Here is a 26,476-nt window from a genome sequence, read left to right on the forward strand (position 1 = left end):
TATATATATATCAATTTCAGCACATATTTTCAATCTGATGAACGATAAAAACAAACAACAACCAATGAGAATCCAATCTGCTTTAAAGATCGTGATTATTTAAAGCAGCAGGCAAAAAAATAAAAAACACAGTAGCCTATATATCGTTTTCTTTATAGTGATTGTTTCTAAAGGGCTCATGAACTGAGAAACCAATATTCACTTGATCTTTTGACATATAAGTGGTCAAAATACTATAAAAACATTCAGTACGTTTCAGAACTCAGAACTTTGTTATTAGTGTAAAAACAGCTTATATTGAACAACAGCTTGTGGAATGTTCTGCTATGATGTAATAGTGTGGATAAGTACCGCCTCCGCAGAAGATGATTGACATCACTGTCTGTTTAGCCCCGCCCACCGTTTCACACATGTAGACTAGTGTTTACGAGAGAGACAAACGCAGGTCTACACAGAAACCAAAGGATAAAGATGCTTTGCATTGTTTTCCTTCCTTCTGGACTGTAAAGTATCTGACGATAATCCCACGCTTATAATGAACAGAATGTTATAGTGTACTGATGTGGATGATAGTTATCATTATCTTTATAGATATTGTTCTCAGTGCAAACAAGCCTTAAAACGCTATTGGCTTGCGATGAAATGACATATCTCTGGAAGTTCACAACATTAGTTAGTCAGAGAAAACATTTTATAATTATAATGGAACGAGAATAATCAATAATACTAAATTCTTTTTAAAAATAAGAGCAGGTGATGTTTACTTTCACATATTAAAAAGCATTTTTATATTATCACAATTTAGACAATTTATCACATCATCATATTAATGCATCGCCTGACAAATATGAAATTTAAATAATTACACTTCATATTTGATAATTTGTCCACATGTTTAGAATAGATACATATAAAAAACTAATAAACAGAACAATGTAAAAAAGCACCTGAGCTTCGACAACATAAACATCATGGTAGCACATTATGCACAGGTAAATACTGCTCACATTTCAATTTCTGCAATTCAGTTTGATGCAATTAGTGGCAAGGAAATCATATGCTTCACTGGCCCTTCAAGTTTTGATATGAATAGCACGGCTACAATAGTTAAACCAGCAGTAACCCTGGTCTTTGTTCAGCAGGGCGGCTCATGGAGAAGCTTTACGATCCAAATATTCAGGTGCATCTTTGAAATGGTAAAGAGGCTGTTTATAGATCAACACATCTGAAGAGGAACACACGGGAAGAGAGTGGGAAGAGGGAGACAGGACACGGGTGAGGGAAAAAGCATTAAAATATTCTCCTCCTAGAAAGCAACAAGACTGAATTGAGAGGTTTGGCTGAATATTTTCCTACTTCTCTGATGTTTTTTTCTTCTTCTTCTTCTTCTTAAGTAATCTCTAAGTGTCCTCTATTTTTTTCAGAACCATTCTGAATGATGTGTCAAAATGTAGTCAGGTTTGCCAAGATAAAGAGGTAAAGATCATGCTCCATGAATATATTTTGAAAATTTCCTATCGTTAATATATTAAAACTTAATTTTTGATTAGTAATATGCATTGCTAAGAACTTTTTGGACAGCTTTAAAAGTGATTTCTTCATTATTTAGGTTTTTTTTTTGTTTTGTTTTTTTTGCATCCGCCTATTCTAGATTTTAAAATTGTTGTATCTCAGCCAGATATTGTCCTATTCTATTAAACCATACATCAATGGAAAACTTATTATTAATTTATTATTATTCAGATGATGAATTAATCTCAATTTTGGTTTTGTGGTCCATGGTCACATGTATTTATTATAAATCTACATATATATATATATAGAGAGAGAGAGAGAGAGAGAGAGAGAGAGAGTCAGTAAGCATTGTTATTGCTAACAAAAAAATAAAATACATATTTGTTTTATTTAATTGAAATAAAAGAAATATTACATAAAGTACTAAATGAAAATTTGTAAATGCTGTGCCAAGTAACCATCTGAATTAAGACTGAACTGAAAATTAACCTATTTGACTAATTTTTTTTTTAATGTTTAAATTACAAAAGCATAAAATTACTAAAAAAAAAAAAGTATTACAATAATATATAAAATAAAATAATTTAAAGGATTAATAGAAATTACAATAGTATATAAATTATATTAAATTATTAAACTACTATATAATATTATATTAATAAAATACTTTTACAATTTTATTTGTTAAATAAGCAACATTATTCAGTGGAAATTGAATTACTGAATTCCATAATTTTTATTTCTTCTAAGCAATTTTGGGAATAAACATTTGAAAGTTGAAATTTCAATAAAAACCAGCATTGAGTCTCCTGATACACAAGAGCCATTTGATTTTCCTCTGTGGAGAACAAGTTAAAAGAAGACTGAGTTTCTACAGAGAGAGAGAAGAGTGACAGAAGAGAGATGGAGGTGTAAAACACAGGAGAGATGGATGAAGGAATACAGTCAAATGGACAGAAAGTACACAGATATTAACACCACACACTCTTTCTCTCACAGATCGTGACAGTATCTGCAGACACACTCTGACCTGAGCCAGAGGAGAAACACACTTCACACACACATCTGTCTCGCTGTCACAATACTCAAATATTATGCTGCGCCTCGTTTTCTGGATGTCGAAGACACATGAGGAACATTAGCACAGCGTGAACTGAAGCCACATCAGCAAACTACTGCATCTCACGCAGGGAGCTCTGGCTCGAGCCGCACACTCTGGCACATGCACTTCATCATCGGAGTCCACACGGGAAAATGTGCATACATTCAATATTACACAGATATTAAGAGCAGCTCCATAGTATGCTATTTCAACCAAAAAAATCTGGGATGGCTAGTGAACTTCATCATGCATATCCTCATAAACCTAATTATGAAGTTACTGCCCAAATCATACTTCTATATAAATAGTTTTGATTACATAATCCTGAAGGAAAATCCCACTGGCATTGTTTTTTATCTCAAATAGAAGTCCTGGACAGAACAGCTAAATAAATGCATGAAGTCAATATCAGCGCTGAGTTGGCTGTTTTCCTTTCCTCTAAATATTTCATGTTCATAACCAAACCAATCTCAATAGAGCCATCAAACTACTTTTCATAAAGTGCCACTATGCATTTGTTATTTAAATTAATTAATTACAGACACCAGGAGAAATGTTCTATATTCATCAGTCCTGATCTGAGAAAAAAATGAATATATATATATATATATATATATATATGATTAAACACATATATTAAACAATGCATATAATAAAACAAACACTAAATTTTTTTCTATTTTATTAGATAATCCAACTTGTTTACTTCATTTGCATTTGTTATTTGAATTTTATTTTGCGGTGTATTGCCAACACAAATGCACAGTTTTAGTCATGGCAATAAAAGCACAATAAATTGAACTGAAATGGAGAGAGAGTGGAAAAAAGGGAAAGTGAGAGAAGGAGAAGTGGGGAGAGAGACAGAAAAAAAAGAAAAGTGTGTGTGTGTGAGAGAGTGAGTGAGAGAGAGAGAGAGAGAGAGAGAGCGCAAGCATTCGGGAACGAGGTGAATTGCATCGTGATTTCATCCAAGCGCAGCTGCAAGACACACTGGAATGGAAACAGGCTTTTTCTATTTGCAAACGGTTGTTTCCGAGGCTTTTCCTCTCGCAGTCGTCCTCGTGCAGCACTTCAGTGTTTTCTGTCTCACCACAGGAGTTGGATTTTAATACTGTGAAGCCTCATGGAATCAGATGCCGGACAGGTTTGGTCTCCAGCTGGATTAAAAGCATCCTTCAGTCAGATGAGCGGCACGACAGACACTGAGAGCTGAGGTGAGATGACCAATGACACCACACATCTGTGCATACAAGCTCTCAGCCTTCATTAATCACACCGCAGGTCAATAACTACTACTTGTGCTCGGCATGTCACTGAACTAACTAGAAGTATCTCCCACAGTCGCTCTCAACTGGTTTTGTTTCAGGACTCAGATTTTTAGATTTACATCAGGTGATGACCAAAAGTGTGTGGTCACTTCAAAATTATACATTTCGAATATTTTTGCATGCTTTTTAGTGAAAATGCAAGCTAAAATGTGCATACATATTTTGTATGTATTTTTTCTCAAAGATTTAAACCATTTTTAACAACGCATAAGAGATTTTATTAAATGATATGCCTGTTGTTGCATGCATTTTATGAAAGAACAACGGTTTTTAAAAACAAACTGAAGTGCATAGAAGGTTTTTAAAAGTAAACATGAAAATGCATGCAAAAATATTAAAATAGCACAAAGGCCGCTGAAAACAGCATTTATTTAAAATAATAATAGTATAATTGCAGGAAAAACACAAGTGAACTTGCATTAATATTCACCATAAATACCAGATGAATTTGCACCAAAATATCATAAAGTTCAATTGCTTCTGATGTCAAGATCAAAAAATAAGAGAAACTTTTTTATGTCCTAAATATGGATCATTTTTAAACCAAGTTGCATTTTATTATTTGCATTTACAATCATTTTTCCTTGCTATTCGTGACCCATCATATCAAACTCAGACCTGCGACTCCTGTGCTTTTCCTCCTGTTTTGTGGTGTGTGTGGACATTTCTGTTTGTAGCCGCTGCAGTAGATTGTTGCTGCTGGCTTGTTATGTTTATTACACACATACGTAGCAGCAGCAGCAGCCATGCAAGCCTCTCAGAGTACTTTATGATATTATGCAGTCCAGCGTTTGATTTATGAATCCTCAGTGTCGTGGAAACCACTGAGCCGCTGCTCCTCTGGGGAATGACCCTGTACACAACACGCCTTGTGAGTGGTACAAAGTTACTTCAAATAGGATCTGTGATGAGTTTGTTTCTTCTGAGAAGTGTGAGGAGGAAAACAAAGGGCACAGACCTTCACTAGTTTATTGAGCGTATGCATGTTGACAGGAGAAGGGTATTCTGGTTTGCTCTTGGCAGGATCACATCTGCACTCTATACAGCTGAAAGCATATCCATTCTTTAATGAATGGGTTTGGCTATTCCAGTAATTCCAATCCAATCATACCCCATTGCTACAGTGAAATTCTAGAGAATTCTGTTATTCCAACTTCACTGCTGTAGTTCTTTTTATTTGGATTTCTGACTCTGGTGCAAAAAAATCTTGATTGTCCTGCACAAACCCAGACATGAAGACCATCTGATGAAGTGGAAGAGCAAGTGAGAGATCTCCAGACCACCCAGCGACGCTCTGACCTCAATGATGCTCTGGAGTTTCAGTTAACATTTCATATATACAGTACAGACCAAAAGTTGGGACTATGAAAATTGTAGAGTCACACTGAAGGCATCAAGGGCTATTTGAGCAAGAAGGAGAGTGATGTGGTGCTGCGCCAGATGACCTGACCTCCACAGTCACCGGACCTGAATCCAATCCAGATGGTTTAGGGGTGAGCTGGACCACAGACAGAAGGCAAAAGGGCCAACAAGTGCTAAGCATCTCTCGGGGAACTCCTTCAAGACTGTTGGAAGACCATTTCAGGTGACTACCTCTTGAAGCTCATCAAGAGAACGCCAAGAGTGTGCAAAGCAGTAATCAAAGCAAAAAGTGGCTACTTTGAAGAACCTACAATATGACATATCAGTTGTTTCTCACTTGTTTGTTATGTATATAATTCCATATATAATTCCACATGTGTTAATTCATAGTTTTGATGCCTTCAGTATAAATCTACAATTTTCATAGTCATGAAAATAAAGAAAACTCTTTGAATGAGAAGGTGTGTCCAAACTTTTGGTCTGTACTGTATATTTACAGTGTTCAACAAATTTATTAGGCCACAACCCAATGTAACGTTTTTTAGATCGCACAAGAGTTTTATCTAAAGCACGTTGTTGGGAACAACTACAAACTGTTTTTAAGTCAATAACAACAGAGACTTTGGAAAGGTACATAAAGACAAAGACCAAAAAAGGCCATACAAAAGAAAAATAATATATATATATATTTATTTAAATACAACTATTTATTTATTTATTTATTTTTTGGTTAGTAATTTTTTATTTTTGCTAATCTTCTTCACTTTTGATCTACACTGATGAAAAAAAAAAAAAAACATTGGTGAAAGAATTTTCACTCAAAAATGTATAGTGAATTTCACAGTTAATCACAAAGATTTAAACTTTTTTAAGTAGAAACAGCTAAATATTATTAAGTTGTTCCAGTAGGTATTTATTGGATAAAGTGTTCCCATCATACTTTTAGCATGTGTAATAAAATAAAATAAAATAACAGTAAAAATTGTTTTGTTTTTGTTTTTTCGGTATAAGGCAAATAAACTACAAGGGAAATACTTTACTAAATAAATCTCTTCGAGCCATGTGACTAAACAATTAGCTCACATGATTGGCTACACACTCTAAGCCACAAGTTATTTATTACATTTAATAAAAGAGCCGCAGCTTTCACTTCCATTTCTATTTTGCACCAATTTACTCAGAATTTATGATTTTGTTCTTTTTAACGCATGGGATGGAAATGCTGCTATATTCAAAACAATTTTTTGTGTTAAAATTGCAACTTGCCAGACTCCCAATTAATCCCAAAGGGGTTTGTCAGTCAGAAAAATATATTTATACAGAGCTCACGTTAGGACATTGAAAAAAGGAGAATGTCTCTCGAAAAACGGTTGCTACGAGGTTGAAAACATACAATTCTGTAACATGTCATTACGTCCAATTGTGACTCGCGAGCAAACAGAGCTGTGATCCGTCACACGGCAAATCACTTTACCACAGATACTCACTTCAATCCAAGCTGGTTTAGCTGGTCTATCATTAGTTCTCCTGGAATGGCTTTTCTTACTGCCAAAAATATATGTATATATTTAATCAGCTGTAAAAAGATGAGACAGAGCCTTTCCTAATCTCTTACTGGTATTGAAATTAAAAAAACTCAAATGGAAGTGAAATAAACGGCAAGATCTTACAGAGATCGCTTTGTTTCAAAAATATAAAAACTCATCATTTTATTAGAGATAGTGTGAAAATGAGACTGTTTTGCACTTAAAACAAAGCATTTTCCCTGAGGATAATTTGTGCCTTTTCCAGCTTCTCCAAATTGAAAAGGAAATAAACTGTATAAATTGCCACACAAACGAAGTGGTTCCAAGACCGAAGAGATGGTTTTCTTGCAGCTCGGTCTGAATAGGTTTCAGCTGCGTTCAGCATCCTCTCTTTATGGAGTCTGATGTGTGTGACGGATACATACTGAATCTCTTTTATCAACATTATTGACACTGGTGGTTTATCTGGAGGCTGATAATTGAATGGCTCTCTAATATGTGTTTGTTTATGGGCCGTTCGCAGAGGAGAAGGCTTTTGTGTGTTCAGATATGACACCCTGTGATAATGCTGATCTCTAGATCTATAAGCTAAGAAATCAAAAACTGTTGTGGCAAAAGATCCCCAAATACATAAATTTGGGGAATACACATTCCCAACACAACACAGTCCAGACACTACAATAAAGCTTAAAATAAAGGCCCATTTAATTATTTGGAATCCATTTAATTATTAAATACAATATCAGTAATAAAAAAAAAACATGCATATTTAATAGAAAATCACTTTATTAATATTTTTAACTTTTTTCCCCCAAATTCCAATTTTTGTATAATAGTTTTTTTCACTTTTTTTTTTCAATTTTTTATTTATTTATTTTTATATATATATATATATATATATATATATATATATATATATATATATATATATATATATATATATATTTTTTTTTTTTTTTTTTTTTTTTTACTCAACCCAATTTTAGTGGTTAAATAAAATTTTAGTAATCAAAATATCTAATTAATTGAAATCAGCAACCCACCCCATGCTTCAAAGACAGGCCATGCTCTATGTGTAACATAATATGCAAAGTGTCAAGCTGTTAATGCTGTCGGCTCAAAAAGTGAGGATTTTTTTCTTCATGAGCAAAAAGCAGAAGATTTCTTGGCGGCACAGAGGAGCTCATTTTATCTAATGGTAGCAGGCAGAAACCATCCCTAGTGCTGTTTTACAGCCGCGGACCAAAAATGGGTCACAACTCAGCAGTCACAGGAGGTTTGTGACCCATTTAAACAGCGGACAACAGGGAAAAACTGTGCTAAATGAAAACGCAACCATAGAATAGTAAATAAATAAACAAGCTTATCAAGTTTCAGAGGGAAGGAAAATTACTTCTCATATATGCTGTCCAATCAAATTCTATTCAAATTACATTGATGTCAACAGGTGGTGAACTGTCTCCATCCAAAGAAGTGGCTTGGTAGCTCTTTCCTTGAAGATTCCTCTTTTCTGAGCGTGGTGACTCTTGATGCACTGACTCCAGCTTCAGTCCACTCCTTGTGAAGCTCTCTCAAGTCTTTGAATTGGCTTTGTTTGACAGTATTCAAGCTTGCAGTCATCCATGTTGCTTGTGCACCTTTTCCTGCCCAATTTGTTCTTTCCAGTCAACTTTGAATGCAATATGCTTTGATACAGCACTCTGTGAACAGCCAGCTCTTTCAGTAATAAGCTTCTGTGACTTATCCTCTTTGTGCAGGGTTTTGATTATTGTCTTCCCCAAATTAAATGATTATGAAAATTAAAAGAAAATAAGAGAGAAGAATAAAATACATGGAAAAATATGCATGAGTAAAAACACAAACGAATCATAAATACACGTTGCAATTTATGCATTTAGAAAATTGTCAAGGTCCCTATTCCGTCTGTCTTTTTAATAATTTTGAACATTGTTGATTCACTGTATTATTAGTAAAAACATTTTAATTGAAGGTTTTAGGATATGTTTGATTTTGAGGTTGCTTTTTTTTCTCCTTTGTACAATAAACACTCCTAAGTAGTATTTCACATGATGTGAGTCCTGAATCAAAGGCAGTGACTGCAGTGGAATCAGCTGCTGGCTGATGTGGAGACATGAGCAGAATCGCTCATAATGGATTCCAATCTGGCAACATCCTTGTGTCTGTCAGTGCCTGCGGCGAGTCCAGCGTGAGGTCTCTAATGCAACAGCCTCTTGATTAGCTGCTCAAACAAGCTGGAAACCAGCAGACTGACCAGGAGTCTGTATCGACAGAACAGATCCGTGCAGCACAATGATTCCTTTCGCCTCCTCAAACAATGCAGCTGTGTTCGTTCAATCATTCTTTCACACACACTACTGAAACACCGAGCTGAAGCGTATCGTGGCCATGAGAGACACGAGCAATATGATAAATGATGCCAATGTTCTATAAATTAAAATGATAAATCTTCAGCCAAGTAATATGGTTCATTAGTTTTACTTTAGACTGTCTATGCTTGACACACATTGAAGTAAACAAACGGGCGATCATATTCACAGACTCCTCCAGTCAGAATTCAGAGTCAGATGAGTTTTATAAGTGAGAGAGAACATACAGTCGGTCATTAAAACTAAATGAACCACAGAGCTGGAAACACAACACAAAACAAATATGCATGTTATCATAAGACTGCTTGACAAAGCAGGTAGGTAGAGCTGGGTAACAAACTGATAGATTTTTTTTAAAATCCACAATAAATGATAAAAAGTTTTAGATTTCTGAAATGTAGCCTACAGCTAGTCATATATATATATATATATAAAAAATTAAATTATGTTTATTAACTAACTTATATATAATAAACTGAATGTTGATTTTAATATTTTTATTTAATTACCTTTTAAAAGACAAATCTTCTTTTAAAGATTGACACCATACGTTTATAGTTTTTGTTAATATTTTGAATCACTTTTTACATTTTCTTTAAAATTTTAGCAAAACTGAGTAATTTTCTTGTGATTTATTTTTTTTTGTTTTAGTTTTTTTTTTTTCAGAACTTCAAATTAAACTAAATTACAATAAGAAATTTTTACTTGGAAATTAGCTGAAATAAAAAAAACGTAATTTAACATTTGTTATTTCAAGTATAAGTTATTTACACACTTTTTATACACTGTATATATTTTTATTTCAGCAAAAATTCTCGGTTTTAAAATGATATTAACATTGGTTAAATTTGAAAAACAAAACAGAATAGGAGGAAAGAAATAAAACAAAAGGTAACTTAATCTGTGATTTTAAAACTAAAAAGTTATGTTCAAGGTGTAACAAACATAAAATGAATATAGTGATAAATATTGATACAGGAAGAAAAAAATTCTATGAAAGATTGAAAAGCAAAATTTAACAGTTTAGTATCATTACATAAAATATCTGAAGACAGAATGTCACGTTTGATCAATCAGAATAATCATTTCAGAGAGCCATGATGCCCTTCAGCAGAATCCAAGAGTCTGTGAGTCTCACTCAAGCTAAAGAAGACGCTGTAAATCAGGTGACAGAAGAGTTAGTAGAGCGTGCAGATCAGCGTGTCATCCACACGTGAATCCAGCACATCTGATCTGCTTCTCTGCCAGCGTAGCAGGACATCCTCCAGGGCTGCTGGCTCTTCTGCACAAATAGAGGCAAACAGACACTGCAGACCCCCACGGAGACGATGGCACCTGCTTTCAGAAAGTCAAAACAGGGTTCCAGTCTGTGAGAAGGTTCTACAGCGACCCAAATCTGCATTAAAAGATTAGAAGCAGCCCTGCTGGCGGAGCACGATAACTGCTGCTTACTGCATCCCTCACAGCGTCTGCCAATCCTGCACCTGCACTAAACCTGCGTCCACAGTTACACAATGAGCCATTTCAAGGTAGACCATCACACTCGGACATAACGACTGCCTGACCCGCTCAATTAGAGTGATCTTCCTCCGCTCAATACAACAGTAAACAACTCTACTACTATCTGGATTTATTGCATGTCCATTTGAGTCAGTAGAGAGTGGTGTAATGAAAACTAGAAGGCTGTGTGACCCATGAGCCATAACTGCTGGCTGTTGCATTTAACCTCAGGTTACTTCAGAAGAACTGCAATTTTAACTTTACTAGACGTAACTTTACCCACCCCTAACAATCAGCCACAATGCCCTAAAACCACCCACAATACTCTAAAAACACCCACAACACAGTAAAAATACCCACAATGCTCTAAAAACCACTAAACACCCTAAAAAACATCCACAAGCCCCTAAAACTACCCATTACACCATAAAAAACACCCTATAACAGCCTACAACACCCTTAGAGTCACCCACAGTGCTGTACTCCAAAAACACCTACTGTACGACTCCCTACCATTCATAACATCCTACCCTAAAAATCACCCACATTGCTATTCCCTAACAATATCTCACAATACCCTAAAAAATGGCGACACCAATTAATAATTCTTTCATAACAACCACCGACAATGATCTAAAAACCACCCACAACACCCTAAAAACCACCTTCAGTGCACCTTCAAAACCAATTCACAATGCCCTAAAAACCACCCATAACACCAAACACATCCCATAATACCCTATAACAAACATCAACAGCACCCTACCCTAAAAACCAATAACAATGCACTGATAACAGCCTACAACACCCTAATAACACCCACGACTCCTTATACCATTCACAACATCCTACCCTAAAACCACCCCAAATGCCATACACCAACAACAGCCCACATTGTCCATAGAAACAGCAACATCCTACTAAAACTAACCAAAATGCCATAACAACCACCCACATTGATCTAAAACCAAATGCCCTAACCACCATACACAATGCTTTAAAAACCACCCCCTGACAATTGCCCACAATGCACTAAAAACCACCCACAACAAATAAAAAAAAAAAAACACAACACTCCGAAACCACTCACAACACCCTCAAAATCAGTCACAAGTACATCCTAAAAACCTGCCAATGTGTGCCCACAACACACAATATAGATAGTTTCAAAGCAGCTTAGTACAATGACAAACAACCACTTTTAAGAGCCTTTAACAACCACCCACAACACCCGAAAAACCACCTCCAGAACTCTACAAATCTGGTTATATATAGCACACTTAGCATTTTAATTTGAGGACACTGGCAAAGAAACTCAATAATCATCCAGGAAACTACACGGCAGAAACAAGAATAAATAAACAGGTGGCATTAATTCAAGAAGCCAAAGCGGAGCAAGATAATAGAGCAGAATGAAATCCCATCAGTCCTGCTGCTGGCCCTGAGATAATGCTGCTCATGGCAGCGGTCAGACGGGCTACAGAGCATCAGAGCATCCCCCGTCGTATTGACCCGCTGCATGAAGAGCGATGGCCAGGCCGGCAGGGAAAATATCCCACTCCAATAATGCTGTTTTCTGCTTCTGTGTGTCTTGTGTAATGAATGTGTTTAATTACTGTGTGTGTGCGCTCTGAATTTCACCTTGCAGTGGCCTGTAACGGCGGTGTGAAGGTTGGTTAGTGCTCATGATTTGTGCTGTAACACTCTCTACAAATACATTTTTCTTCATGGAAGATGCTTGAGCTCAGTTTTCTATATTTAGAGGTGTTTGTTAAGTCAAGCATTACTACTGCTGCTGATTATATTTAGAGTTAATGATATGAACAAACCACTGAGCATTAAAATCTAGAGTGTAAAATCTACCAAAAGCATTTGTGGTTCCTCACTATAAATGACAAATACCACTTATAGTTTATTTTCAATGAATAAATTAAATATTTAACTAAAAGTCCATCACATTATAATGTACAGAATGAAAAAATATATCTTTATACATTTATATTTTTTATTAAACTGAACTATAAAAACATCATGCATAATACTGATAAAATCATTAAATACTGCCCAGTGGTGTTATTGTTAAAACAAACTATTAAATATCATTTTCAGTAATTAAAATAAAGCTGAAATAGAATTAATTATAAATATTAGATGGAAAACCAGTTATGTTTGAAAGGAAAACTAGAAATGTTTACTTCACAACAATTTAAAATGAATAGGTTTAATTTGAAGTATTTTAATTACTAAATCAAACTGAAATAAACGAATGATGACTAAATAGAAAATATACTGAGAAAAATAATGAATTTGTTTTTTATAAAAAAAAACTAAATTATTAAAACTAAAATAAAATTGAAAATATGAAATATGAAAATAAAGGTAAAATATATATAAAAAATACCTGACATCATCTGATAAATCCTATATATGCAACCACTTGCACAAACTTATTTTAGACAGTGTAAAAATCCCGCTCTCTTGCATTCTTATAGTTCTGCTCACTTTTTCTCCTTCAGTCTCTTTCGCTCTCAAATGAAGCCCAATCTCTACAGACATAATGACTTCTATTTCAATCAATATCAGACTGGCATCTGTGATCAATGGGAGGTGAAACATGCACTGAGTCTCTGATGAGAGGCCAATGCAGTCAGACCAGCCGTTTCACATTTCTGTACGGTTCCCATATACCAAAAATAAAGTTAGGAATGATCTTAAACAGTAAAACACACGGATGAGAAGCAGCACATGCAACATTAAAGCTGCAGCATTATTTCTACACTATTAACTGCTCTTTAGATTAGCATCCCAGCAAATTACACTCACTATACTGTACCACTACATTTGCCAAAATGTAAAGCAAACAAGACAGTATAATAAACAGTGTGTGTGTGTGCGTGTGTGTATAATGTCAGAATCTTTCTTATCTAAGAATTATTATATTCTAAAATTATATTCTATATAGACAGATAGACAGACCGATATACAAATAGAATGATAGATGGAACGATAGACAGACAGACAGATATAGATAGATAGATTTATAAGGTTTAATATTATACGTAAAATTGCAGAGACAAAGAGAGAGAATATAAAGTACAGCACATATTGCAGTATATATATATATATATATATATATATATATAATATGATTGTACTACTGTATTTACAAGAATATACTGTCATTTGATGAATCAGAATTTACATGTATTCATTTAGCAGATGCTTTTATCCACAGCAACCAATGATTAAGAAGGGCTTTTTGCAATTCACAACAACATTTGCAATACAAAACGCAGATTTCTACAGTATACCAGAGCAGTGCACGAGCTGACATGACAAACGCCCAAATGAACAGACTTTCTGAAAGAGCCACAGTCAGCTCAAGTCAAACTGCTATAGGTGACTCTGCAGAGACAGTATTTTACCATCAAAACTATCAAAGACACCAGCTTTAATATCAAGTTAACCACACACACACACACACACACACACACACACACTCCTCAGGAAGTGCTAGTGGTGATGTACTGGAGTTCTTGGTTTCCTGAAGGCACACAGTAATTAGTCGTGTGATGTGAAATCAATCAGATCAAGTGGTGAGAGCAGCAGATACATCTAAAACAAACACACACACACAAATACTCACACACACACACACACTAAGGCACAAGACTAAGCTGACTTCTAAGGGAGTGTCTTAACTTACGAAAACCTCTTAACATAATGAAACCTCATCAGAGACTGATTTTGAGTGATTTACAAAGACTCATATCCCCACATCTGCTCCACAGTCTTGTCACTGTACAAGTAAGTTTTTTAAACATTTGGAATGTTTAATTTTTGCATTTTTACTTTAAATGTTAGTTTTGTTGTTTTTTTATTAAAAGTAAAAGATATATAGATATATATATATATATATGTTTGTGTGTGTGTGTTTACTGCATATAGTTTTTAGTTTTTCTTTCAGTTCAAGTACAGCAAGTTGAACTAAATAAAAAATGACAGTTTTTTTTTTTTACATTTATTTCATTTCAAGTAGCAGTTTTGTGTGGTTTTAGTTTTAGAACCATTATATATATATATATATATATATATATATATATATATATATATATATATATATATATATATATATAGACATTGAATAAACCATATACAATTCTTTTATTACAATATTGTTTATCGATACCAACTTAAAACTGTCCTACTTAACTCCAGTGTAGTGTGGTTTGTTAAGAGTAGTAGTATTATTAATATTTGGGGGTTAGTGATTGAAACCAACATCTGAACCCATTCATCAAATTTTCACAATCCCATAAAAAAGAAACCTGAGCAGAATAACAGAGAGACTGCTGTGCATCTGTCCTGTTCTACTGCTGCTACTCTACTGAGTGTGTGTGTGTGTGTGTGTGTACACATATCCTATCCTCAATTGTTATTGATTTTATCTTTCCAATTACCGAGTCCTCTGGCTGAACGAGAAACAGGAGAACAGTGTGAGAGGTGAAGAGTGTGAGCACATCATGAGTTCAGCCGTCAGGAGAGATTTCACTAAGAATAACACACACCTGCTACAAGCATTTCAAAGCACTCTGGCATTTTAGCAGATGACTCTGATTTGCACATAGAAATACATGACGCTTACTTTGTATATACAGTTCTACATTATTTAAAAAAATTATAATAATCATTTTATCGAGTGAGGACACATTAATCCAAAATGGTACAAATGACTTGTTATATACAGTATATAAAAGCTTGCAAACAAGGAGGTTTTGCAATAAAACACAGTAAGTGTGTGATTTAATTTTAGCTCCATTTGCGGTGTCTGTGGGGTGAAGCCTGCTGTCCTCTCTAACTTTAACACCACCGATCATCTTGACATGCGTGCGTTTGCAAATCCAGCAGACGAGGAAGCTATCAGATTTCCACTGGGAATGGGAACATGTTTCCCAAGCTCCTCTTTAAGCAGATAAGAGTCTTTTATAATCCATAGCATCGTGTATGGATCTGTCCCTTTTATAATTCACTTCCACTTCCTGTAAAAAGGTCAACTATATTCACAGGGATTTCTAAAAGCATTATGTGAGTCTCTCAAAAGAACATTTGTTCGTGCTCAGGTCAGAGGCTCTGCATTAACGGATTTCCTGTATCAAACACTTTCTTTGGCCGCTCGTGTCGTCATGTAAATGAACATCCTGTCAGCCGTGGCCTCGGCTCACTGTGATTGGTCAGAAACACATTCTCTTCTCTTCAAAGAATCCTGAAAAATAAATTGCACCAAAATTTCCACTAAAAATTGATAACTTTCTGAAAAATCATGCGACACTGAAGACTGGAGTAATGATGCTGAAAATTCAGCTGCGCAGCACAGAAAAATAAATTACATTTTACTGAATATTCACATAGGAAATAGTTATTTTATATTGAAAAATATTTTACAATTTATTTAATTTTTTCTGTATTTCTGATTAAATAAATGCAGCCTTGGTGAGCAAATGTGACTTACCAAACCCAGAATTTTTTTTAATAGTTGTGTATATAAAAGTCATATCACATGTATTGCTCTTGGTTTGCTGTAATAATAAAATAATTTAAGGGAAAGTTAATTCATAAATGAAACTGAAACTAATAAATAAAAATTAATTAAATTAACTCTAACTAAATCACTTTGGTATTTTTCCACAGCTTTTTTTGACCTGGGTCAAAAATGACCCGCCTACAAAAATTGCTTATAAATCTCTTATTATACTACATTATTACCATATTTTAATAAAAATGTATTTAAAAATCTATATAATAATATCAAAAATATTTAATAAAAACTAATGTAGTCTATCAATGATAATAAATGATACATCAAAGACTGTATCCAATGATTCAATTTTATATTATAAAAAATCTAATAAAATAGAAACAATATAATCTGTTATTTCTAATTTGATCTGCTAAAAATGTATTTGAAAATGCTGAGTAGTTTTAAATACTGTACAGTTACAGAAATGTTTCCTGAGCAGCAAATCAGCATATTAAAATGATTTCTGAAGATCATGTGACACCGAAGACTGGAGAAATGATGCTGAAAACGCAGCTCTGATCACAGGAATATATTACATTTGACAAGATATTAAAATATGCAACAGTTATTTTAAATGGTAATATTATTTCACAATTGTACTGTTTTTATGGTTGGTTGCTGGTGTTTGTTTTTTGATCACAAACACAGCTTTGGCGAGCAGAAGAGACTTTCTGACCCCAAACATCTGTGTGTTAAATGCATTTGAATTAACTCCTAAGCTCCACATAGTTTAACTCGTATGTGCTTTATATAAATGTGTGTTTCCCACATCTTACAGTAAATGCATTCATTATCCTCTGAAAAATGTCAAACATTAATACATAAACTGTAGCAGCTCACAGCTCAATAATCAGATTATTCTGAGTCTCAAACGCATGTTTTCTTCAGTACAGATCAGTTTGCAGTGCAACCGTATCTGAATTTGACAAAGGAAAATAAACACCCAGAATGCATTGCGTTTTACCACAATCAATTCTGTTGGCATCGTTTTAGCATCTCTAAACTCGTAAGTGGCACGTATGAATGCACAAGATATATGGCAGAAATAATAGCAGTCTGTGGAGTTGAGGTGTTGTTTGAGGATCATGTCTCAAGATGTCAAACCCTAGCTTTGTAAATTCATCAACAACACAGAAAGAAGAGCATAAGCAGTAAACAGACGCGTTTGGGGTAATGTCACAACACGCTGGGGGAATTAATTGTGCTGTTTATTTCCATGCACTGTCTGTGTCACTGGAGGAACTAATGCAAATCAGGTAATGGCACAAACACGCCCACAAAATGAGTGCTAATCAAGTTCATCTGTAATAGACAACCTGGAGAGAGAGGGAATGGTGCATGACCCCAGAAATACACAACACACCACTGTAATCCAGTCATATAGTGATATTACAGGGCTGAGAATGCATCTAAAATCACAATTAAATTGAATAAAGTGTCATTATGTGGCTGAAATACCACGCTACTCTTTGCACATGTTCTGTACACATGCAAGATGATCTACTGTAAGTAATAAACTAATACACTTGAATATGAATACTGTAAAATCAGTTATCATTATTATTCTGGTTTCTAGTTGTAAAGGCAACATCTCTCATTTTTGTTTAGTTTAACAAAAGTATAAAAATAACTAGAACTAATAAATAAAGGTTAATAAACACTATACATATTAAAATATATATTTACTAAACAATTTCTAAAACTAATGGAAAGAGAAAATAAAAACTCCAGCTCAAAATATTATCAATTATTTATCAATAAATCAATCAAAAATGCAATTTTTATACTGTAATGATTTAAAAATGCCAAATTACTGCTCTTTAAAACCTGTTATGATAACTTATTTTAATTTTATTTCTTAAGTTTAGATACCAATAGTTCTAATTTATTTTAATAGTTATGATTAAACCTATTTCATTTGAGTTCACTAAAGAATATTTACTAAAATACAATTAACATTTTATCTCTCTATTTTATTTTGTTGAAAGTAATCAGTTTTTGAGTTGACATTTCTTTTTCTATTAAGTGCAGTAAACTTTCAGTAATAAATTAGTCAAATTAATTCAGCTCAATTAATACATTTGACTGTTTGGTTTGGAGTTTGGAGTTGAATTGACAGCTTTGTAACATGAATGCAAATTTAAAAGGTTTTACACACATTCATTTGCAGACAAAAGCTGAATAACACTTAATTTCCCAGAATACAAAACCTGTGCTGAATTGCAAATCAGTATTTTATTCCTGTCACTCAGAGTCAACTTTCTGTGATTTCTAGACAACTTGATTCAAATTCACACTCGTCAAAAGTGAAACTCGCTTAAGCCTGCTAATAAAGCATATTCAAGAATGAGCCTCATTTGCATAGAATATAAATAAGCAGTGCTATACTAGAGCATTGCCTACCTACTGTAACTACCTATAAAGATATAATATATTGCAGTGCATCATTGTTTCATCATTATTAAAACTGTGCGTCTGGGAAAGAGTGAATCTGGAGAACCGCTTTTCAGTGCACTTCTGTTCAGATCTCAAAGAAGTTTAATTACAGTATATAAACCTGCTTATTCATCTGTGAGATTAATTAGATTAATAAACACAAATAAATGCAATATTACGAGACAAGAATCCCAATAAAGGGCCTATCAAAAGCAAAAGAGCTACATCTAGTTACTGAATTCACATCTATATTTTAAAATAAAAGCGTGCAATCAGTAACTAAGAGATGATATTTTCAATAACAATTAATCATCTTGCTAGCTCTCAGAGCAGATGGATGCATTTCTGGTTAGAAACGGAGAAAGGTATCACTCTGCAGGTAGTTTATCACAATACGGCTGGAATCAATGACATTACACTGAAGTCTGCTGCGTAATTTACTATGGATTTCAGACTGAAATGACCCGATTTAATCAAGGCGACAGGTTTACGTGTGCATGCATTTGTCTCACGCTCAAGTGAGATGGCTGCCGTGATGATGAATGATTTGTTAGTGTCAGCTGAATTGTGTGTAATTGGCCGAATCTGTGAGGAATTTACAGCTGATTGTTAGTGCATGTGTTTTTCTGATCAAATCCATCTGCTCGAACGTTACTAGAATAACTACTATGACAATTAGCTGAACATTTACTCACCCTCAGGTCATCCAAGATGTAGATGAGTTTGTGTCTCCATCAGATTTGGAGAAATATATCATTACATCACTTGCTAACCAATGGATGCTCTGTAGTGAATGGGTGCCGTCAGAATGAGAGTCCAAACAGCTGATAAAAACATCACAATAATCCACAAGTAATCCACACCACTCCAGTCCATCAGTTAACGTCTTGTCGAGTGAAAAGATGCATGTTTGTAGGAAACAAATCCATCATTAAGACATTTTTTTTATTTTAAACCATCACTCCTGGACAAAATAGGAGTTCATATTCATAACGCTTCATCCAATGAAAATGTCCATCCTGTGCTGTCCTCTCACATCAAATGCACCCACATATTTGTTTAAAACTATTTTGGACCATTTTCACTTAATCTGTGCATATTTCTCTCCTTATTCAGATGAGGCATCACAACGGGAAGTGTTATTATGGATTATGGACTTGATTTTAAGCTGGAAGCAATGATTTTAAGATACGTACAAACGTCTTAACGATGGACTTGTTTCTTACAAACACACAGCTTTTAGCTTCACAAGACGTTAACTGATGGACTGGAGTGATGTGGATTACTTGTGGATTATTGTGATGTTTTTATCAGCTGTTTGGACTCTCATTCTGACGGCACCCATTCACTGCAGAGCATCCATTGGTTAGCAAGTGATGTAATGCTATATTTCTCCAAATCTGATGAAGAAACAAACTATTTTGGATGGCCCGAGGGTGATTAAATGTTCAGCAAATGAGTGAAAATAAAATAAAATATAATATCCGATAAGCTAGTTCTTAAATTTGAGCATTTTTGGCCTTTAATTCTCTAATTTAATTTAATTCATGCAACACTCATATCATCCACATGCTAAAATGTGGAGTATGCAATCAAAGCGCACTGTATACTGCACTATGATACTAAAGAAACGGAAGCAATAATTAGCCAAATTGAAATTAATCCGAAATGTAATAAAGTAATGCAAATCCACTAGTCATTTCCATGATATTAAATGAACATCACTTACAAAATTAAACATGCAATATAATAAAGTCTAATACTGGCAGACTAACACAGAATGTTCTTTTCAACACATAACTTCACTCTTATGAATCCTGATCAAGCAGCACTGAATCACATTGTTTAATGCACATTTCCTTTGGTCCAGTGTATGTACAGTATGTGTGCATCCGTTTACAGCGTGAGATGTCTTTTCCTGAATAACGCTCATTAAACATGCTGCTGTACGACATTAAATGTCATCGGCTCCACTATGCCGTATTAACCAGCCCATGTTTCATCTGCAGCTTTCAACAGGAGCAAATTATTATTATTATAAATACACATGGAAAAGTATTAACACCCATAAAGATCTAATGGCTCAGTTAGTCAGTTCCTGAGGAAATGTACATAATTTATGATTCGTGGAAAGACATTTTTAATCTCCAGATCCGTCTGTAGATTCAGAGATCAAAGCGAGAGAGATGCGTTGTCTTCTTCCCGGAGATCTTCACTGGCTAATGTCTTCATTATAGGAATGATTTACTTTCTTCAAACGAGCTGAAATAACTCACTCATCAAAATGTGGAATATTCCAGTTACTGTACACTTCATACATGCCACTATATTATTAGATATATTATAAATAATAATAATAATAGTATGCATAATTTATAATATACCTGTATATTTATTTATAATATATGTTGCATGCAATGCATGGCAGATGTGTACATGCTTTTAATTGAAACAATTTTAAGTAAAACAAAAATTTTACATTTAACTATAAAAATAATACATTTAAAACCATTTGTAAATTCTTTTTAAAATCCGCTATTAAAATGTATAAAATATAAACAAAACTTACAGATAATAAAAAAATACTTTGTTATTTTTTGATGGACACACAAACAAATAAAATAAATAAATAAACAAAATCTGAAAACAGACTGTATTCCCCAAAACATTTCTTAAGAATGTTCTAATCTTTCTTCTCAAGATTGTTCTACAGCCACGTTCTAAAGAATTTTATTCTAAAGAATAATAATAAAAAAAGTCTGTAAATAACCTCCTTAAGGCTTTAAAGCTACACTGTAAAGTTTCATTTGGACAACCGCATTTAAAATACAAGAATGAATCCCATAAATGATCATGTTGTTTGTACAGAATAGAACTTGTTCTACAAATTGTGATAGAATTGTCTTGCATGCTAGATATCTGTGATTTTTAAACAAAGAAATATTTCTGCAACAAAAGATTCGTAATATTCTGTGATTTTAAGGAAACTTTTGTCAACAGAGCTGTTTTGTTTTGTTTATGTTTGGAAGGCTTCTTCGCAGAGTGTGCTCTCAAAGGGTTGCCATGTCCACTGTTTATAAGCTTCTGTTAGCTTGTTATTAGCGCTCTAGTTTATGGAGTTAATAAAGTAGACAGGTGCATGTTGGGATGTTTTTGTATGTGGCATATATCCAAGATAATGTATTTGGATTTAAGTCTATTAAGCGCTTGTTCTTATTTGTTGGCATAGTTATCGATCATGATTATGCGTGACATGACAACTAAAAGAAATTAAAAAATACAGCCTATGAGGCAAGTTTTTGCCAAGAACTACCAGAACATTTGAATCAAAATGTAATAATTATATGTGTGTGTGTAGTTTTCACTATCCTGTTCACTCCTGGTGGTTAAATGAAGTCACAAACACAGTTGCTCTCAGAATACTCTGTTTTACTTGAAAACACAGCACACTACAATAACTCTATTTCATGTTGACATGTTGAAGGTGTCTGTCTATAAAATCATCTTCAGTTCCATGCAGTTTTTTCCTCTCATCTGAAGCTTTGCAATAGCACTCTTTCACCTCATTATGTCACTGATTTGTGAAGAAAAGGAGAATCTGCATTCACTGAATGGCATGTGAGCGGTCACAGATTCAGCAGCTTCGACTGGAATCAGCGCGTGAAAGCTCGTGTGGTTTGATTGGGAAATGAGCGAGTAATTAATGACTGATGCCTTAGATAATTATCAAAAACAAAGACGGAGTGTGAGCCATTTAATGAAGCTGCATAACGTCCCTGTGTGAAAAAGACAGACGATACTTAGTCGCTTGCTGATTGAAAAATATGTTAATATGATTCCTTTTTTTTTCTATAAGGGTGATTCTCACAAAACCTGTCAAGAATGTATCTGGGTCATATTTAATCAAAAGAATGGAAAAAAATGTTTTACATAAAAAATGTACTTACTTAAAACCATTACTATAAATAATAAATAAATAAATAAATAATTCTATAAAAACTGTATATATAAAAAAATATTGTCATATTAAATATCAAATAGTCCAAAAAATTAGAAAATGATATTTAACATAAAAAAAAAAAAAAAGTGAACTATTTATATTATATTATATATATTATATTATTATATTATATTTATATTAAAGTTTTCATATAATGGGTTTATATATAAATACATATATTATATAAATATAATTGTATATTTTTTTATTTTTATAGTTCAAAATTATTCATAAACCCTAATTTTTTATGGTCCCTAAATGTTTCAGATGCAAAATACAATTTTATTTTTTTTAAACATATATTTTTTTATAATTGCATTTTTATTCATGATGACTTTATACTGTGTTTTGCTGCTTTAAATAGTACAGTAAAAAAATACAAATACAAATGTTGAAAGGTAGTTTCAGGTCATTCAGTCTTTTTCACTCGTCAGTCTCCTGTCAAATGCAAATAAATGCAGATTTAATCTCTCACCCCTATACGTCCTTGAGTTCCTTCTAAAGCCACAGTAATTCCAGCTGAAGAGAGACATCTGCGTCTCTGATTATCAGCGTCTGGGTCGTGTTTCCTGTCTCCTCCTCCAGGCTCTGTGCTTCTGCTGTGATGGGACGGCTGGCAGCCAACTCGGCCCGAAGCAGGCCCACGGTCCCTGTGTGTGGAAACAAGATGATTTATTATTATTTGACAATCTATCAAGCTTTAAAAAAAAAAGAGTTCACCCCAAAAAAATTTATTTGCAAAATACTCTCAGGCCATCCAAGATGTAGATGAGTTTGTTTCTTCATTAGATTTGGAAAAATGCAGCATTGCATCACTTAATGGATGCTCTGCAGTGAATGGGTGCCGTCACAATGAGAGTCCAAACAGCTGATAAAAACATCACAATAATCCACAGCGCTCCAGTCCATCAGTTAATAGTGGTGTGGATTATTGAGTTGTTTCTATCAGCTGTTTGGACTCTCATTCTGACGGCACCCATTCACTGCAGAGCATCAATTGCTGAGCAAGTGATGCAATGCTACATTTCTCCAAATCTGATGAAAAACAAATTAATCTACATCTTGGACGGCCTGAGAGTGAGGATATTTTCAGCCAATTTTAATTTTTGGGTGAACAGCTTTAATACTGCATAATCAAAGTCTTGAGTTCACATCCCTCGTTAGAGTTTCTTCTCAGTTGCCTAATGAACTTCTTAGTCTTAATTGCACTTTGCCTCTTCAGCTGTTGGCAGATCCTTACACCCATAAAAGTATAGTTTCATCCAAAGACATTTCTGGCAAAGTTTCCGCAGCTTCTTTTAAAATTGGCACAAGATACGTTTCGCCACCCTCTGTTTGACCTCAGTTGTCACCAGCAGTGAAAGACGCGGATGAACACACACAGTAATTGTCTATAATCAATTGACCTGGTCTTAATCCTGATGTGAAGAGTTGAGCTGACTGACAGAAGGAAAGTCGTTCCAAATCTTAAGCCAGAAAAGCGTCTAGTGTGACTTTTTCAACTTAAATGATGCTGGCAATAAATGTTTATATTTCATTTTTTAAAATTGTTTTCATTTGAGTGCTTTGACCATCAAATATTAACATGCAAGTCACAACGTCATTCACTTATGATTTTCTCTTGGTATTTTTCAGCAATAGGTTTTCACTAGTGTTCACTCGTAGCCACAGATGGTTAGGTTTCAAGCACATTAATGTCTATTATGTTAGAGCAGCTTCTTTTTCAGCCTGAAGCATGATTCTACATCAGTCTGGATTGGTTTCGATCAGCGATGACCTTGAAAACACACAGCGCTTAGCATTCTGATTCTCGTCCAGAGACACGTTTGCTCATTGATGTTAATAAATGTGTAAATGTGTGATTTGTAATGCTGCGTCACTGTCATGGGCACAGCGTGAGCCTCAATGTGAATTAAACATTAAACTTTGATCTGATTCGATTAGCTGGAGTGGTAATGACGTCTGGAGAAAAGCTGCTCCTGCGCTACTCTAAAGTACGTTAACGCTTGCCATTATTTCCAGAGGCCTCGTGCATAAAACTCGGAATATCTTAAAAACATACACGAATGAGTTACAAAATCATAGTTGCGTTAGATTCTTCGTCAGTTAGCAAAAGTTATACATGCAACGCTTTCCCAAATATCATAAATGAGGCTTACAACACTTTACAGTATATACAATTTGCATATGTACTATACACAACATGTTTATTTTAATTAGAAATGAATAATTTTATTCAGCAATGCATTAAATAGATCAAAAGTGACAGCAAGATCATTTATAATGTTTCAGAAGATTTCCATTTCAAATAAAAGCAGTTTTAAAAGCAAGCCATGGGATAATAAAATAAAAGTTAATTTCTTCTTTTTTTTTTTTATTCTGAGTTTTCTTCTGCCACAGAAAAAAAATATTTAAATGGGTAATTGCAGTTTATTATAACACAATTCTAATCTTTCTTTATACAATCTTTTTTATTATTATTATTTTTATCAATTAATACTTTTAATTGGCAAGGATGCATTAAATTGATCAAAAGTGACAGTATTTTTTTTTTTGTATTACATAACTTTAATTTTTTTAATTAATGATGTTCTTTTGATGTGTCAATTTATAAAAGAATAAATAAAAATAGATATATCAGGGTTTCAAATTCTAAACTTATTCAACAAAATGTTGATAATAAATGTTAGTGGAGCAGACTGGAGGAATGATGCTGAAAATACAGCTGCGCATCACAGGAATAAATTATATTTTACAATATATTCAAAAAGAATGCTAGTATTTTAAATCATAATATTTCATGTTTTTATAAAAAGAAATTGAACTGAGCAGAATTGAAAACATTGACACTGAACTGACATTCAGAAAACATAAAAAAAAAATAATTAGAACAATAGTGTAAATGTTCTAAAATAACTTTCGAAAATGCATTTGCAAAAGTGAAGACGCTGTCAAACTGTTCAGGATTAATCTATTCCTGATAAATCCTCCCGACTTGGTTTATGAGGTTTGGTGTACGCATCTGGCATTAAAAAGTGTGTCCGAAAAAACATCAGGTCCCAGATCTGACGGCTCTGTCAGGAATGGACTGATCCTTTGACGTTGTCTTCACCTTGATTGAGTTAATCTGTGAGCGCTGAAGGTGGAAAGATTGGTATAATCACAATTCCACGCATTAATTGAGGCTCTGGGGAGCGAGGGAGGGTGATTATCTGAGCTGGATGTGTTTGGTGAATACAGAGCAGATACTTTCATCACTTTATCCAGCACACTGATTAACCACTGACAGAAAGATCATGTCTTTGCTCTCAGGGGTTAGTCGTCCCAGTTGATTTTACGTTTATATTAATCTGCTGTTGTTTATTTTTGTTTACTACTGTGTACAGTTTATTTAGAAACTATTTTTAGTCTAGAAATTGATAGTAAATTTCACAAATAATTACAAAGAAACAGCAAGTAACATTGAATTAGCCATGCAATTTTGAAGTAGACTGACTGAAATATTATATGCTTGTCAAACATACTCTAATATGTGAGCTTGAAGCAAAAGGTTAAAAAAAGGTAATTGTTTTTTAGTCATAGTTTTTATCTTACAATTCTGATTTTATATCTCACAACTTATATATATGTATATATACTTTAATATATATATATATAAAACAATTTTCTCAGAATTTTGAGAAATAAAGTCAGAATTGTGAGATTTTAAAAAAGTCACAATTACCTTTATTTATTCATTTTA

General features: G+C 33.9%; 1 protein-coding gene across 1 annotated transcript in view; it reads left to right on the forward strand.

Moving 5' to 3' along the window:
* Positions 1-3,559: 3,559 nt before the first annotated feature.
* tmem121ab (transmembrane protein 121Ab) overlaps positions 3,560-26,476 on the forward strand; it is a 39,041-nt gene continuing 16,124 nt past the window's right edge. The window contains exon 1 of the mRNA XM_026290515.1: positions 3,560-3,831. The gene's annotated coding sequence lies outside the window, so the exon portion shown is untranslated. The remainder of the gene's footprint in view (positions 3,832-26,476) is intronic.

Source organism: Carassius auratus, chromosome 20 (genome assembly GCF_003368295.1).
Source record: "Carassius auratus strain Wakin chromosome 20, ASM336829v1, whole genome shotgun sequence".
NCBI lineage: Eukaryota > Metazoa > Chordata > Actinopteri > Cypriniformes > Cyprinidae > Carassius > Carassius auratus.